This window comes from Cynocephalus volans, chromosome 16 (genome assembly GCF_027409185.1).
Source record: "Cynocephalus volans isolate mCynVol1 chromosome 16, mCynVol1.pri, whole genome shotgun sequence".
Taxonomy (NCBI): Eukaryota; Metazoa; Chordata; class Mammalia; order Dermoptera; family Cynocephalidae; genus Cynocephalus; species Cynocephalus volans.
In genome coordinates this window covers 27,530,310-27,545,576 of record NC_084475.1, presented here as the reverse complement: position 1 = coordinate 27,545,576, position 15,267 = coordinate 27,530,310, and the positions used below count along the sequence as shown (strand labels likewise).

At 41.0% G+C, this 15,267-nt stretch overlaps 1 long non-coding RNA gene across 2 annotated transcripts; it reads right to left on the bottom strand.

Annotated features, from left to right (window-relative positions):
- Window positions 1-2,635: 2,635 nt before the first annotated feature.
- Window positions 2,636-14,624, bottom strand: LOC134364841 (uncharacterized). 2 transcript variants are annotated; one of them, XR_010021898.1, is made up of 3 exons: window positions 14,536-14,624; window positions 5,180-5,392; window positions 2,636-4,895 (listed from the first exon to the last, which is right to left on the bottom strand). It is a non-coding gene; the product is annotated as an uncharacterized LOC134364841 (long non-coding RNA). The 2 variants fall into 2 exon arrangements; XR_010021897.1 differs by lacking the exon at window positions 14,536-14,624 and adding an exon at window positions 14,409-14,525.
- Window positions 14,625-15,267: the final 643 nt, after the last annotated feature.

Sequence of the window (15,267 nt, the reverse complement as noted above, 5' to 3'; positions counted from 1 at the left end):
GAGCCACTTTTGCAGCAGTCATGGCTGTGTTGGTAGCTGTGGTGGGCCATCTGCACAGAAGTGGTGTTTTTGGCATGCTCCTTGCCTGCTTTCAGGCAGTTGGTGCTGCCCCTCAGCTCCTGCCTGGGATGCCGGGTGTACTCTGATTCTTGTCTGCTTCGAGGCAGAGGGGGCTGCCATTGTCTCCTGCCAAGGACCCCAGGTGTGCTCTATTTCTTGCCTGCTTCTGGGTGGAGGGGGCTCAAGTTTCATTCTTCTCCACATGGATGTCCAGTTTTCCCAGCACTATATATTGAAGAGGCAGTCTTTTCCCCAATGTGTGTTTTTGATGACCTTGTTAAAGATCAGTTGGCTATAAGTATGTGGGTTGATTTCTGTGTTCTCTATTCTATTCCATTGGTCCAAGTGTCTGTCTTTATGGTAAACTAATTTTAATTACATATTTTATTTAACCAAAAATACTACTCTGTCCACATATAAGTACAAAAGTTATTAAGATATTTTATCATTTTGTTGTTGTTGTTGTTCCTTTTCAAAACCCAGGGCATGCTCTACTCACACAGAACATCTCCATTTGGACGGGCCATATCTCAAGTGCTCTCCGGCCACCTGAGGCTCATGGCAACCATAGTGGACAGTGCAGCTCTAGCCCTTTCTTGTGGTGTACATCAGTACCCATATGCAGTAGGTAAAAAAGGCCACCAAGCTGGACAAGAGTCAGACTTTCCAAGGGCATAGGGAGGGGCTTGGTTGCTCCAGCTCAGGTTAGGATATCAGGAATAGAAGTCTTCACAGGGAAAGTACCATTTGAGCCAGACTTTGAAAACAATTGGGGAGTGGGCGAGAGCAGGGAAGAGGTCATTCCAGGCTGCTGAGCAGGGGGAGAGAGGCTGGAAGGGGCAGGCTGTGAACTCTAAGGGCAGCACCTGTTCCTGCTGCTGGGCACAGTATCCCACCAGGTGCATTCCTGGGGAGCAGTGTGCTTATACCTTTTTGACCATGAGCCATGGTGGGAGATATGTTTTTCACACGTTTATCCACACATGTATGTAAGTACATGCACATATTTACATTTATAGGTACACACACACACACATCCCACCCCCATATAACCAGAACAAAGATTTCACAAAACTGACCTTTACTGCATGGGACACACTCAGATGTCTTCTACTCTATGAAATCCCATTGTATCATAATTCTCTGATGCTGGCCATGGTCTAGCAGCCGCTCCAGGTGCGGCCTCATGGACATGTGCCATCTGCACCTTCAGTGTCCACTTCCCTCTCTTCTAGCAGCACCAAGCCACTCCCAGTGCAGGTGGGTCAGTGAAGCTGACCCACCTGCAGCTCCAGAAGGACACACAACTCCAGCATGGCCCACCAGCATGTTGCATCTGGAGGCTACCGACGGATTCAGGGATGATGCACGGCCAATCAGAGCTTAGCCCACAATTCTGCTGCAGAGAAACTTTCATACTACATTCAGATGACAAGAGCCTGCACAAGCAGAGAGCCTGCTGAAAAGGACTCCAAAAGAGAGAAAATCAGGTTTAAGAACAGAGGAGACCAAGTTTTGAAAGTATTGTTTGACTCCTGTATCAAGCCAGTCCTGAAACTCCACCCCAAACCTACCATGGGACTTTTAAATTATAGGAGCCCATAGATTCCCCCTTTTTTCTGTAAACCCAGTTGAGTTGGATTTTCTGTCACTTGAAACCAAAAGAATCTGATTGATAAAATCCCTGTATGTCACGGCAGACACTCAGTGCCTTTTTATTGCCTGCTTTGGCAAAGCTCCAGGCATTTTTCTTCCTAGCAATTCCCTGTCCTTAACAATGGTCCTTTCCTTTTCTCTCCAATCCACAATCCCTTTCTCTATAACTCTTTTCACCATAGTATGAATGTATCAGAACAGTCTTAACTAGGCTACTTCTCCTAGGGATATTTGCATTTTTAAAATCACTAATCATAGCAGTTATCTGTCTAAAGATGAAATTTCAGCAGTGTGCAGGCAGGTGGGGGAGATATTTGGGAACAAGATGCACTTGGTGACTGCCCTGAAAGATGGTAAGCCCAGTTCTATACACAAGGGTTGATTTTTCAAAAATTAATTTAAATGTTGCACTTTTGTTGTTGTTACTGCTGTTGCTAAGTAATGGGTTCTTTCCTGAAACGGTAAGCTTCCCTCTGGGTATGGGACACTCTAAAACTCTCTACCTTAATTTGAACAAGGCACCCAAAGAGGTATCCTGCAAATACTTGGTTACTTAAAGGAAAATATGAAAGCTTCAAAAACAAATACCCTGCCAAGATTTCAGAGCTGCAAAAGGTGCCTAGAACTGTCAAATGTCAAAAATAATTACCAGGCAGAATGTGACTCACACATCTAGCAGGCATGATCAACACTAATCCTTCCTGCCTTCATCTGTCTGGACAAAGTTAGGTAGGAAAGCTGCCGAGCCCAGCGCCTTCAGGCCTCCTGGATTTGGAGAGGCAGAGCCTCAGCCTAATACTGGAACATTCTCTTTACTTTAACTTCCATAGGTAGTTTTATATACTCACCGGTCCATTGCTGTTTTCATTTGTATGTTTGTTTTTATACATACATATGTAATTTTTCATAAATGCACAGATTGATCATATCACATTTATTAGGTTGTTTTAACCTTTTCCTTGTAAATTATAATACGGATGCAAAAAACTAACAAAACAAATGTAAATCTTAATGAATTATTACAACCACCACCCAGGTCAAGAACTAGAACTTTCAGCCACCCCAGAAGTCCCTGTTACATGTTCCATCCCAGACACTACCCCTCCTCCAAAAAATAACTACTATTGAGACTTTTATGATAATTCATTGCTAGTGTCTCTTTATAGTCTTGTCACTCACATGTGCATCTTTAGACACGGTAGCTTGGTCTTGCCCGGTTTTTCAAGTTGGAAAGGGCTTCATTTCTTCTCATTACTGGTTTCTCCTCCACACACTTCTTTTCCTTACAAGTTATCTATCAACACGCCTAGCATGCTATGTTTATGGGCTGTTGTGTTTTCTGTTTCATTTTGTTTTGTTTTCTCCTGCATGCCCTGCATTCTTTCTTCCTCACCTTGACTCATATTCCAGAGCTTCCCTTCTTCACTTGACACCGAATGATTCACACTGGCAACCAACCTTGCATCCCTGCGTATTCTTCTCCATGCCCACAGACCACATACAATTATCAGCATTGATATATTTACACAACTATCGTGACAACAGCTGCACTTACTGAGCTCATTCTATTCCAGGCACCATCCTAAGTCTTATGACAACACTGTGAAGTAGGTACTGTTATTGTCCCAATTTAATATATGAAGATCAGCAGCTTGGACAGGTGACACTAAGTTGTCACAGTCACCCAGCCAGCATGAGTTGGAGCCAAGTCCAAACCCAGGTACTTTGGCTCCAGAAGTGTATTAGCACACATACACACCCACACCTCTTCCTTGATACAAAAACAGGATTGCATTATACATTCTTTATGCAGCATTCTGTGGGAATCTTTCCAAGTCAACCAGCTCAAATTCATTCTTTTTGGATAGCAGCATTAACACACAGGATATGAATGTGCCAATTTTAAAATAACTGACCTATTGACAGACTTTCATTTTGTACCCAGTTTTTTGCTTAATAAATAGCACTGCAAATAACATCTTTGAACATACATGAGCATGTAATTCGAACTGTCATTTCTAGGAGGTAGATTCTCAAGAGTGGAATTGCTGTATTGAACTCATGTATACTTTGCATGGTTGTTGCCAGATTGATTCCTGCAAAGGGCTACAACACTTCACATTTCACCGGCAAAACTGAGAAATCGTATCCCTCATCTTCACCATCAATAAGAATTCAGCCTCTTTTCTCCCCCCAGTGTGATGGGTATGGAGTGCTATCGCTTTGCTTCTTTAGATTGCATTTTTCTTTTGAGCACTTTCTTATCTTTGATCATTGAGGTTTGCTCTTCATATCCCTCTCTGGTTTTTCTCTAGGGGCTGCTTGTCTTGTGTTTGCCTGTTTGAATTTGCAAGCCTGTTTGTACGTTAGAGATCTAACTCTTTGTCTGCAGAGGGTTGCTTGATTCTGTACCAGAAGACTGAATTCTTAAGTGGAGTGATTTGCATTCCCTCACAGCAACAACTTAATTACCTCTAAAAATCTGATACATTTTATTCTTTAGATAGTATGAAATGTGTCAAGGATCTCGCACTTATTCAAGATCCCTGAATATGAAGAGAAGAAAGTTAATTTACGTAAGATGCAATGAGCTGCAGGATGTGCCTGGGTCTACATCCCTTTCTTCTGAACTTTTTCAAGTTTGACATACAGACAAGAATGTCCCCACCTAGACTTTGTGATGACAGTTTTTCTAAGAGTTGCCAGATTTTACTCTGGAAAGAATTGGTCAGTTACTCAACTAATATTTATCCCATAAGGTTCTGTCTTGGGTGTTTTGAATTATTTTCCATTCAGTAAAGTCCACATTTCCAAGGAAGCCTTTCAAGGTCTCTGTCTTAATTGGGTTTCCTGAAAAGCATGGCTGAGCCAAGGACTTGGGTAGAGGTGGTTTATTCGGGAGGTGAGCGCAGGAAGCAGGTGAGGGGACAGGGCGCGGGAGACAGGAGGAAAGACGATGTTACTGAGCTGGTGACCACTGGGGGCATCAGGCCCACCCTTTCAGAGGAAATGTGTAGCAGGCGCCTCCAAATCGCCCTGCTGAAGGAAGGCTTGTGGAGTATTCACCCACCAAGTCTTGTTCCCCTTGGCCAGGGGCGTCTCTGGTGCTGGGAAGTCCCCTATACTTCAGGGACGCTCCTCACACAGGCTGAGCGCTCTTCTGGACTCTGGAGAAAGCCCTGAGGTAGAAAAGCAGAGAGACACTGAGGCACTGTAAGAGGCGTGCTGAAGTCACAGGAGGGCTGATGGGAAGGGACTCAAGACAGAAGAGTGCCTGCCCCTACCCTTCTCCAGCAAGCCCGGTCCGGCCGCCTGCAACATCTCCCTCACCTTCCTGAAGATGTCTCTAACTTTCTTGCTTCCACTGCCCAGCTAATGTTTTTTCTCCCCCTGCAAAAACCTCTGCTATAATCTGAGCCTAAAATAACCCTATCATCTTTCAAAGCCCGGCTTCCGATCCCACCTCTGGGAGGCAGCACAGCAGCTCATCTCTTCCAGCTTTATCAGAGACCTGAAGAGCTGCTCCAGGGTCTTAGAGAGGTGAATGTGCTCCCAGGGCGCAGACGCAGGAGAGCTGGGCCACACCGGAGCCCCTGCTGAAGACAAGCATCCCTCCTGAGCCAAAAGTCTCAGTGAAGCGAATGCCCAGAATGTCCCAGCCAGACGAACTCTGCTTCTGTGGAAATAAGAAAATATCTGCATAAAAGAAAGCAACAGAGGGCCAAAAGGAGCAAAAGAGGCTTTGACAACTAGGTAAAACTGGTCTCCTGCACAATCCTTTAGCCAGGTCCTCTGTCCCCTAAGACCCCTCCAGTCAGTCTTTCACCAACCCGCTGCCCAGTCGCTGTGGCCTGGGGTCAGAGAGACTTAATCACCCAATAAGAGCAACCATTCAATCTGCACAAAACTCAGGTGGCCTCCAGAGCACAAGGCAGGACGAAAGCTTTTCCCTCCACAGAAAAACACATGACAGAGGAAGAGCGAATATTCACCTTCACTCACGAAAGGGAAAATGTCTGGATTTGACTAGCTGGAAACGATTCAGGTATGTGCCACTGGTGACATTGTGTAAATGTCATTTCCCACTTGCCTCTGAGGCTAAAATATCAAAACTGACACTCTCTTATGGCTTAAGACTTATTTCCTGCAAAATGACAACAAATAATTTTATCATAAACAAGTCAGCACAAAAGTCCTCCACTCTTAATTTAATTTCAGGACAAACGATGCTAATCCTTTAATTATGCAGCATGTTTATCTGTCAAACTGACTTTCTGTCTGCTATCTGCTCAAAGGCTGCTGATAAATATCTGCTCAAGGAATTTATAGCGTTACAGAAAAATTTCCTTCTTAAAAAAAGAAGCCAAGAGTGTAAAAACTCCTTTTAAGAAAGAAAATACCATATAGGCCTAATCATCAATGGCCTCTGCCCTTACGCCAGCTTCCTGCCAAAGAAGCTGCAGACAAAGTCCACTGGGAACAAGGCCTCAGTGCTGGACAGCCCTGAAGTCAGCTACTCACAGTCTATTTCCAAAAGGATGTTGGAGGATTTAACTGAAGAGGTGCAACAAATAAAGTCCCAGGTCTAGCTGAGGGTCACCTGCTCGAAGACCTTAAGAAGGAACATCCCAGGAGTGGAGAATCCACTGTGAGCCCTGGAAATGGGTCAGCGATGGTTCAGGCGAAGAGCTAGGGCATGGGTCCTGGTCGTGCCACTTGGGAGCTGTGTGACACTGGCCAAATCCCAGAACCTCTATGTAAGACATTTTCCAAAAACAGGAGTAGCAACCTCTACCTTCCAAGACTGTTGTTAGGATTAATGAGATTGTGCATATGAAAACACTTTGCAAGTGTAAAATAAATACATGATAGAGTAGAATATTAGCTGGTGGCACCAATGGATGGTGTTTAGAGGTACGTAGAACCCAAGTGAGAAACTGAAGCTTGTTTATCCTACCCTACTTCCCACTCTACCAGATTCCCCTACATTCCACAGAAACTCCAAGCATAGGCAAGTAGCCACTCAAACAACCTGCACACAAATATGTTCAAAAACTAAATAACTAAATCTTTTTAGTGCTAGAGCAAGGAATACAGAGGCAGGTCAATGGGATAGACTAAAATGCCCAGAAAAAAGATGAAGGTATTTAGAATCAGTGAGGAAAAGGCAGTATTGGGAAAACTGGTTAGTCAGAAAAAACAAAAAACACTCTATTTATACCTCACTTTTTCAATCAAATTAATCCATGTATATATGTATGTGGCTATATATGTATCAACAGAAATAGAGCAAATGGTCAACCATGATACAAAAAAAAAATTACAACATACCATGACAGACAGAAAATTAACATAAAGAACACACTTTACAATAAGAAAAGGCTGGACAATCCAATATGGGCAGGGGTGTGGAAAGTGCAAAGTTGCAAAGAGTCTAAAGAGATAGTCCAGGAAAAAAGAAATCCAAAAACATACTTAATAAACAAAGGTGCTCAAACTCACTCATAATGATGACATTCATATAAAAACAGGCATGAAATACCATTTTTCACTTACCATGTAGGAAAAAAGAAAATCCAATCATATCCAGTCTTTGTGAGGGGGCAAAAGGATAAGAATAACTTCTTTTGGAGAACACCCATTATGGAAAGCCATTTGGCAAAATCTACCAAAAGTTTTAAAGCACATGCCCAGCACATGTTTCCAGGAATGTATCTTTCCTGCAGTTCTATAAAAACTATCTGAATAAGGAAACTTCCTACAGCAATGTTTGCTTGCAAAAAAAAAAAAGAAGAAGAAGGTGGTCCTAAGTGCCCATTAGCAGGAGACTAGTCAAATAAGATAAAAAGTATTCATACAATGGAATACTAAACAGCTAAAAAAGAAGAAAAGAAAGCTACTTATACGGATATAACAAAAATGTCCATATATTGTCAAATGACAAAAGCCTACTTTGCAGAAAAGTATGATTCATTCAGATAACATCAAAGTATATATGTCCTTTGAATATATAGAATATATGTAGAATATATAAGTATTCTTATAAGTGCATAGAAGAGACTATAATGTTATGCAGTAGGGAGTGGAATTTAGAGGACAGGGGAAGGAAGAAGACTTTAATTTAGTACGTAATTCCAATTTATATGCTTTGTGAACATTTTTAACATGAACTTATATGACTTTCATAATATAAAATGGGAAAAAATTACTGTCTTATTGTACATACACAAACCCCAGCAAGATTAAATGAAGACCATCTTCAGAAATAAATTAGGTATATCTATGGTCCATCGTGACCATAAAACTCTCCAGAAGCCTATGGATTCCTTACTCGGGGACCTGAAGAACACTAGACTTGTAAAGATACATTCTTAAAATCTCTAGAAAATTTCTAGCATAAACATCTGGCCTGCAGTTTTTCGTGGGTATAATTGTTTCCTATTGTATTAACTTATTTAAGTACTTCCACCCCATTCCCCAAAGAATTTGTGGTTCAATATAATGTGTATAAATAGTTCTATAAGATTAAAATAAGTGAGAATATCAAACAGAAGGGATCTGGGGTAGAAAAACAAATGAAGTCAGCTACAGAGTTAGTAGGGAATAAAAGTATGCTGTGACCTCCTGGTGTCTCCGTGTCTTCGAGTATCCGAGCATCTCTGCAACAGAGAAACAACTGTTCCAAACTTCACGGTGCCCATAAAAGGAAAGCCAACTGATTACTTGTGAAGAGGCCACATACTGAAAATGGTAACTCCTGAGAGAAATTTCTTTTATGAGTTCTCATAAGAAAATATATTGATACATTAACAAGGTTCTCAAAAAATTTCTAGAGAAATTAGTTTTAAGGAGTAGTATCAGTTAGGCTATGGAAAATAGAGAAAAAAGTGGATATTGCTTATTACTTCCTAGTATGGGATCTTCTTCAAAGCAACAAAACAGACATTAACTAACCTACTTCATAGTCATGCTGTGCAATTCAGATCACTAAAATCACACAAAAAAAGTGCTAACCAAACTGTTTTTACTAAACTGCTATCCCCACCACCTACATAGTACCTGACACATATTAAGCATTTAAAAATATATTTTATAAAAGTGTTAAAACATGACTAACTTGGACTTTATACAGACGTCCTAAAACAACCTACTCTTCTGCTATTTTCCATGATGCTTTTAATTAATGAAAAACTGGACTACGAAGTGGGAAAACACACAAAAGCAGCCTGGGATTTCTTTCAAAACATGCTCCCTCCTTCCTCTACTCACCCGAGGAGTTGGGAGGCAGGTGCAAAATTGCTAAAAGATAAGTTTTCTGGCGTGAGACCAGGAACAGTTCAGAAGGTGCCATTGTACAGCTGTCAGCTCAAGGGACTACGCCACGGAACTAATGAGGATGAGGTGGGAAACCTGTGATTTAATCAGCCGCGCTCATCTCCCACAGCACCTGCAGGGAGAAGCTCCCACCAGGGTGTCAGGTGAACATTTCATAAAGGGAGGGGACGTTTAAGAATTAGGGCAAAAGCTGAAGGTGGGAGCTGTCACTCACCCTCGCACTTCTTGCTGGAGGGGAACTTCATGCTGGTGGCAGCTATGCCACTTCACCACCTCTAGAAATAAAGAAATAGTTCCACCAAAGACCCATCGAAGGGACCTCTCAGAGGACTGACTCAACTACTTGATATTCCCTTTTCACTCTCTGGCCACAAAACTCATTATATGACAATCAGATGTCTTATGCTCTAAAGAACTAATTTTGCATTCACCTATTAACCTGGCGGCCTTGCAAAATAGTGGACGGGGAACACAGGTGCATAACTGTCTGACAGAGACTTTGGAGGAGAGGTGGGCATGTCAGAATGCTGCAGGAAACTAGAAGCACCTCAAAGCAGCAAACATCCACCATCAGCCAGACCACACTGCCATCTCTGGGACATCAATGCTGTAGGGATGATGACAGAGAACATGAAATTACTACACTGACTTCTGCTGGAATGTTCCTGTCCTTGAGAGTAGTCAACTGAGGTAGCACAAAAATTGCACTCCTGGCAGCCAGTTGGTGACACCAGACCACGTGCCCTCATGGGTGCCCCACCTGGAAGAAACACGCCCATGCTGATGGCCATCATCCCTCGGGCCACCTAAGAAGGGGTGGAGGCACCCCCTGCAACCATAGACTTATGCATTCAGTTTCCACACGCCTCCTTCCTTCCTCCCCAGCTGCTCTGCAAGTCTGTGCCTTCTCTTCCCTTTGCACCTGCATCATCACCAGAGTCCTGAGTAAGCTGAAGATCACTCATGAACTGTCAATCCTGTTAGAGCTGTCAATCAAACTCATCAGACCACCCCATGTTTACCAACTGAAGCAGGAATTTACTCTATTTTTAAAGACATCCAAAGAAAAAAATTCTACATATTTTATTCTGTAATCCAACCCAAAACCTTGAACTCAAAGACCAAAGTTCAAAAATTCTATCACAAGTAGGGGCTATGCAAGTGAGGAGAGGAAAGGGACGTGAAGAATGCAATAAAAATTAAATCCCCTTTCCCCAAAAGATCAAAGCTTACATTGCTGTCCCTTTACAGATGGAAACAGTTTGCTGCAAAAGAGGAGAATGGGGTGTCAGTGGCAGGCTGGGACCGGAACGGGCGAGTCAACTGGGCAGTCCTGGGGCTCTTGCTATACGTTGGCCCTTCCTCCCTCTGCCTGAGACCTCAGATCAATTGTCTCGCCAAGCCACTGAGGTGTCACTGTTACCAAACACTGTGCAGATGCCCCAAGAAAGTTCCTTCCGCCAGCAGTATCTGTTGCTAGACATAAACACCTCCTTTCAAAGCTCGAAATTTATTAGCACCCAAATGATGTTTATTACCCTGCAGCTTGTGATCCTGTCATGGATTCTATCAAACAAGGAGACTGGATTAGCTCATGTACCTAGGCATTTATGGCTCTGAAGTGAGCCGGTGTTCAAATGAGTCCTGAGGACAGATGGAGCTGATCAACCCACAGGTGGATGAACTCCCCTGGAACAGGAAGGCCCCAGCACTGGCCACAAGAATACCCAGAACCCAGGAGAGATTGCAAAACAATAAAGCAGGAGTTGGCACTGTAGCCAGAAGCCATAACTAAAAGAACCAGAGAGAAAACAACCAAATGCTGAGGTTGTATCATAACAAGCAAGAAAGAAAGCAGTGAGACTTTTCATTGAAATAAAAATGCAAAATAATAATAATAATAATAGAATAAATGTCAGTGGCATTTATTCCTAAAGTAAATTCTAATTTATTTATGTACAAATGCAAGCGGAATGAATCATTTTAGTTGTGGGATTTTTTTTAACTTTAAGAAAACCCTAGAAATGTGTGCAGTTTTTAAATGTAATTTCAATATCTGCAAACTTAACTGGAACATTTCAAGAGAAAATGAAAATTCAGATAAACACTGAAGGTTATTCACTGAACTAGGAGTTTAGTAAAAAAGAAAGAAACACAGAGACTGCTGAAATTTATTGAAATTCTAAACCTTAAAAAATATAGGTGGGATTTTTAAAAATTATTAATCACTTCAGTTTTTGTTATTATCTTCTGAAGTAGTTCCTAATTCTTATTAATTCCTATTTTCTTATTGTTATAAGAAAAATACAATGTGACAGTGACAAAGATGACATTTAGATGATAAACTCTGACCTTTACCTTTGGACCCTATCTCTAGCACAGGAGTAATTGTATTGTGGATCTTTAAGAAAGCACTTTCAAAGAGAGACTTCCAGATTTATTTCCTGGGTCCTCCCCTAAGTGGACTTGTATCCAAGTCTTGCCTGCACGGTCCTTTCGTTAGCTTGCCTATTTGAGCCCCTGCTGGTGTAGATTATAGGAAGTTGTTTGAGGCTGTTCATCAGTTCTAGAGCTACAATAAAGCACAGTTTTCTAAAAATAAAAAATCTATGTTCTCTCTGATCCTGTCCTTCCCAAAATTTACCTTAGGCTCAGCTACTAGAAAATGCATAAACAAATGATATTGATTTAAAAGTTTCTCTTTACACTTTCCCTGCATATTTTATCACCTTCAGAATTCCAGCAATATTAACAACTACTATATCTGGTAGGATTAGGACAAGTGTCAATACAGGCCCAATTACTCATTTCTTGGATCAGCATGATCCAGATGGCCACACTGCCAGTGCACACACCACTTTCTACTTGTTACGCAGCTTTCTCAGTTCTCTGCTTTGCATTTTAAAGGAACATTGTGGAAGACAACCACCAGGATGATGAGAGAGAACCCTGTTTTAGTTTGAAGTCTGGATTCGGCCAAGCGTTTGGAAAAGTCAGATCATACCAGATTATCATTAGTTAAAGCAAAAGGATGTTCATTGCCTTTATGATCTGAGTTGCTGGCCATGATTACCAGCAGGTTCTTAAATGCCCACGAGGTGCACCTCCATGTGGAAACACATTCTCAGTCTCTGCCCTTAGACAGCTAATGAGAACATTAGTGCAATCATGAAATACCTCTCCCGTGACCCCAATTCTCCACCTCTGTCCTAGTGGAGACCTGACCTTGGGGTTCCCAGCACAGCGCTGGTCTCTGCAGGTCAGGGGCAGGGCCCCCCGGAAAGAGGAGAAGGCGGCCCAGGGCTGGGGTGTGTGCAGGGCTGGGGTGGCCTCCAACTCGGGGAGCAAAGGCTGTGCACCACAGCCAAGCCCTCAACCTATTTGAGCCTCCAGCTACCATTTGTAAAAGCGGTCGTTACAGCCCCTCTGCCTGGTGTGGCTCTCAGGAAGTGTCACTGAAGTCTGCACATCACCCTGAGGATGGCAGCGATCACCCCTTGCAGCAGCAGGTGGAAGATCTCTGGCTGAGTGGCCCCTACAGGTCTCCTGGCAGCTGGCTTCACCTGAGACGAGAGACTGACAGCACCACTCTGTCACATCCCTTTTCCCACCAACACCGGATATCCGAAGGTAACAGACTGACTCTTTTTTCCTAAATTTCTGTGTTCCGGTTCTATATGTTTTCAACACAACTCAAAAAGTATTAATAATTTTGAATGTAATAATTTAAAATTAACATCTTTGTAAAATCCCACAAAGTCTGTAGAATTATCCTCAATAATTATTTTCACGCATCAATTTATGTCCTTGTTCTGTCCAAGGGTATATTCTATGAATTCAAAAACAGATGAATCTAGGGTTGGTTAAGGGTTGGATCCCCTACCCGACAGCACCAAAATGAACCTCAAATTCTATCTCCTGGTGAGTATAACACCTAAGTCAGTTAACCTTCTTTAAAAAATAAAAAATAGTCAGATTCTTTAAAGTCACACATGCATGCATACATAGGCACACAGATGTGGAATAAACTCTTAGGTACATTCTTACGTGTTTTTTAAAAATCAGAAACAAAATGCAGGAACTTTTAAAAAATAATCTATTTTGGTATTAAAAATGCCTCACAAGAACACAATTTAAGGATGTGACAGCTTACTTTGGCTGCTTTTTAAAAGATTCAAACATATGAAGGTTTAAAAAATAAGTTCTTTTAAAAACCATTTAGACTGAAATGATCATCAGTAGGGTGCTAGTTCTATAAAATATGGTAGAATTCCAGAACGGAATTCAAGATATGTTCTTAATTTTTAAAAGTATGGAATTGTGGTTATAATGGTTTATCACTTATGTTTTAAGAGGGATATTTATTATATATGATAAAAATAAAATACTATAATAAATTACAATATATACTAAATAGAGTATATTTATATGTACATATAAAATAGTATATATACAGACTATCTCTGGAAGAATACCAAAAAAATAACTGGTAATGGTACTTACTTTTGGAAAGATATACTAGGAGAAATTAGACTAAAGGCTGTGGGCAAAAACCTTAAAATCTATGTGTACTCTCTTTGGGGTTAATATTTAAAATTTAAAACACAATTGTTTTATAGTGTATACTATTAAGAAAAATGTCAACTACTAGAAAGAAACCTGGTGTCATTATATTTTTAATTGCCTGCCTACTACAGGATGAATAGATTATAAAACAGTACTCCAAACGTGTTGAAGTGAATTGCAAAACTTTTTGCTTTGGCATAAAAAGATATAGACACCCATTGATGAATAGATAAAACATTTGTCCCCTGTTGTAATGTGAGCACTCTGTTGGAATTGCTTTATATTCCTCTGGAATTAATCTCCTTGTGGACAAGGAAAAGTCCTTATTCATCTCATTTCCCCCCAAAAATGTAGCTCAATACCTGGCAAATAGTAAGTGTACAAAAAACATTTATCAAATAAGTTAATCAATAAACAGATTGGATTCATGGCATGATTTCTTGCCTTTCATAATTAAATATGTTTCTTTAATGTTGTGCTATTCAAAACCTTTAATAAATAATTGCTCATCACAAATTCGAACAAGATAAATATAGTCCACAGCATTTTCCAAACTTGTTTCACCATGAAAAGAAAAACATTTTCTCCACAAAGCCTCTTGCAGGACTAGTTGTAATGAAGTCTAGATAAATAAAAATAGAAAACATTGCACTGGTTTTCAATTTACATTTCACTGTTTCCTAAAAATCAAGAAAATAACATTCTTGGACTCCCTGCATTTCCCACACTCCCTTATTGTCTGAGCCCCATGATGTGTCTGGCAAGCCGGGACATGGGAGGAAGTGACGTACCATTTGCATTCCATGGCACTCAGGAATCAGTGTATCTCCTTCAGCTTTCTCATCCTTTGCTAGGACGATTCGGGAAGTCAAGTGTAAAGACAAGGATCTCACAAGTTAAAGGGAGTCCCCAACTCACCAGATGTGGAGACTCTCATCAGTCCGCCTCAGAGTTCCTGGCAGGCAAGAGGTACACCTGTGCTGTGCTAAGCCACTGGGATTTCAGTGTTTCTTCTGACTGCATAACCTAGCCTGACCTGCCTAAATATATCCACCAGTCATCACAGCATTTCCTCATACAGCAACTATACAGTGAATGCCTGCTACGTGTCAAACATGATATTTGAGCACCTTATAGAAATATATTACAAAAGTATGAAAAGAGAAATTAAAGAAACAAAACATGTAGGAGGGAAAGTGAAGGGATAAACAGCCTTGGTCACTTGAAAGAAAAGTGCTGAAACGTGGTGCTTTTGTCTTTGCAAGCCTAGTCATCTTATTTCAGAAGAATTTGTCCAATTTTAAGCTGAAACATGAAGAATGCTAATTTGCCCAAAATTAACTAGTGTTTTACTGTATCTGAATTACTCCATACTTTCCTAAAGACCTGATGCTTTCTGTGTAAGATTAGAAATTATTATGTCCGAGACTATTTTTGCTCTCTTGTTATGTCTATACAGAATTCCTGAATTTTAAAAAACTATATATCTGAAGGAGTAAGCTGCAAGTGGCCTAATATATATATCAGAAATTATCATCAGAACTTTAGTCAATGATCTCTTGCTTTTGTCATAGTTAGGCAGTGTCTATACAAATTTTCTGGATTAGGGTTACTCAACAGATCAGAGCCCTTATAGATTAATAATCTCAA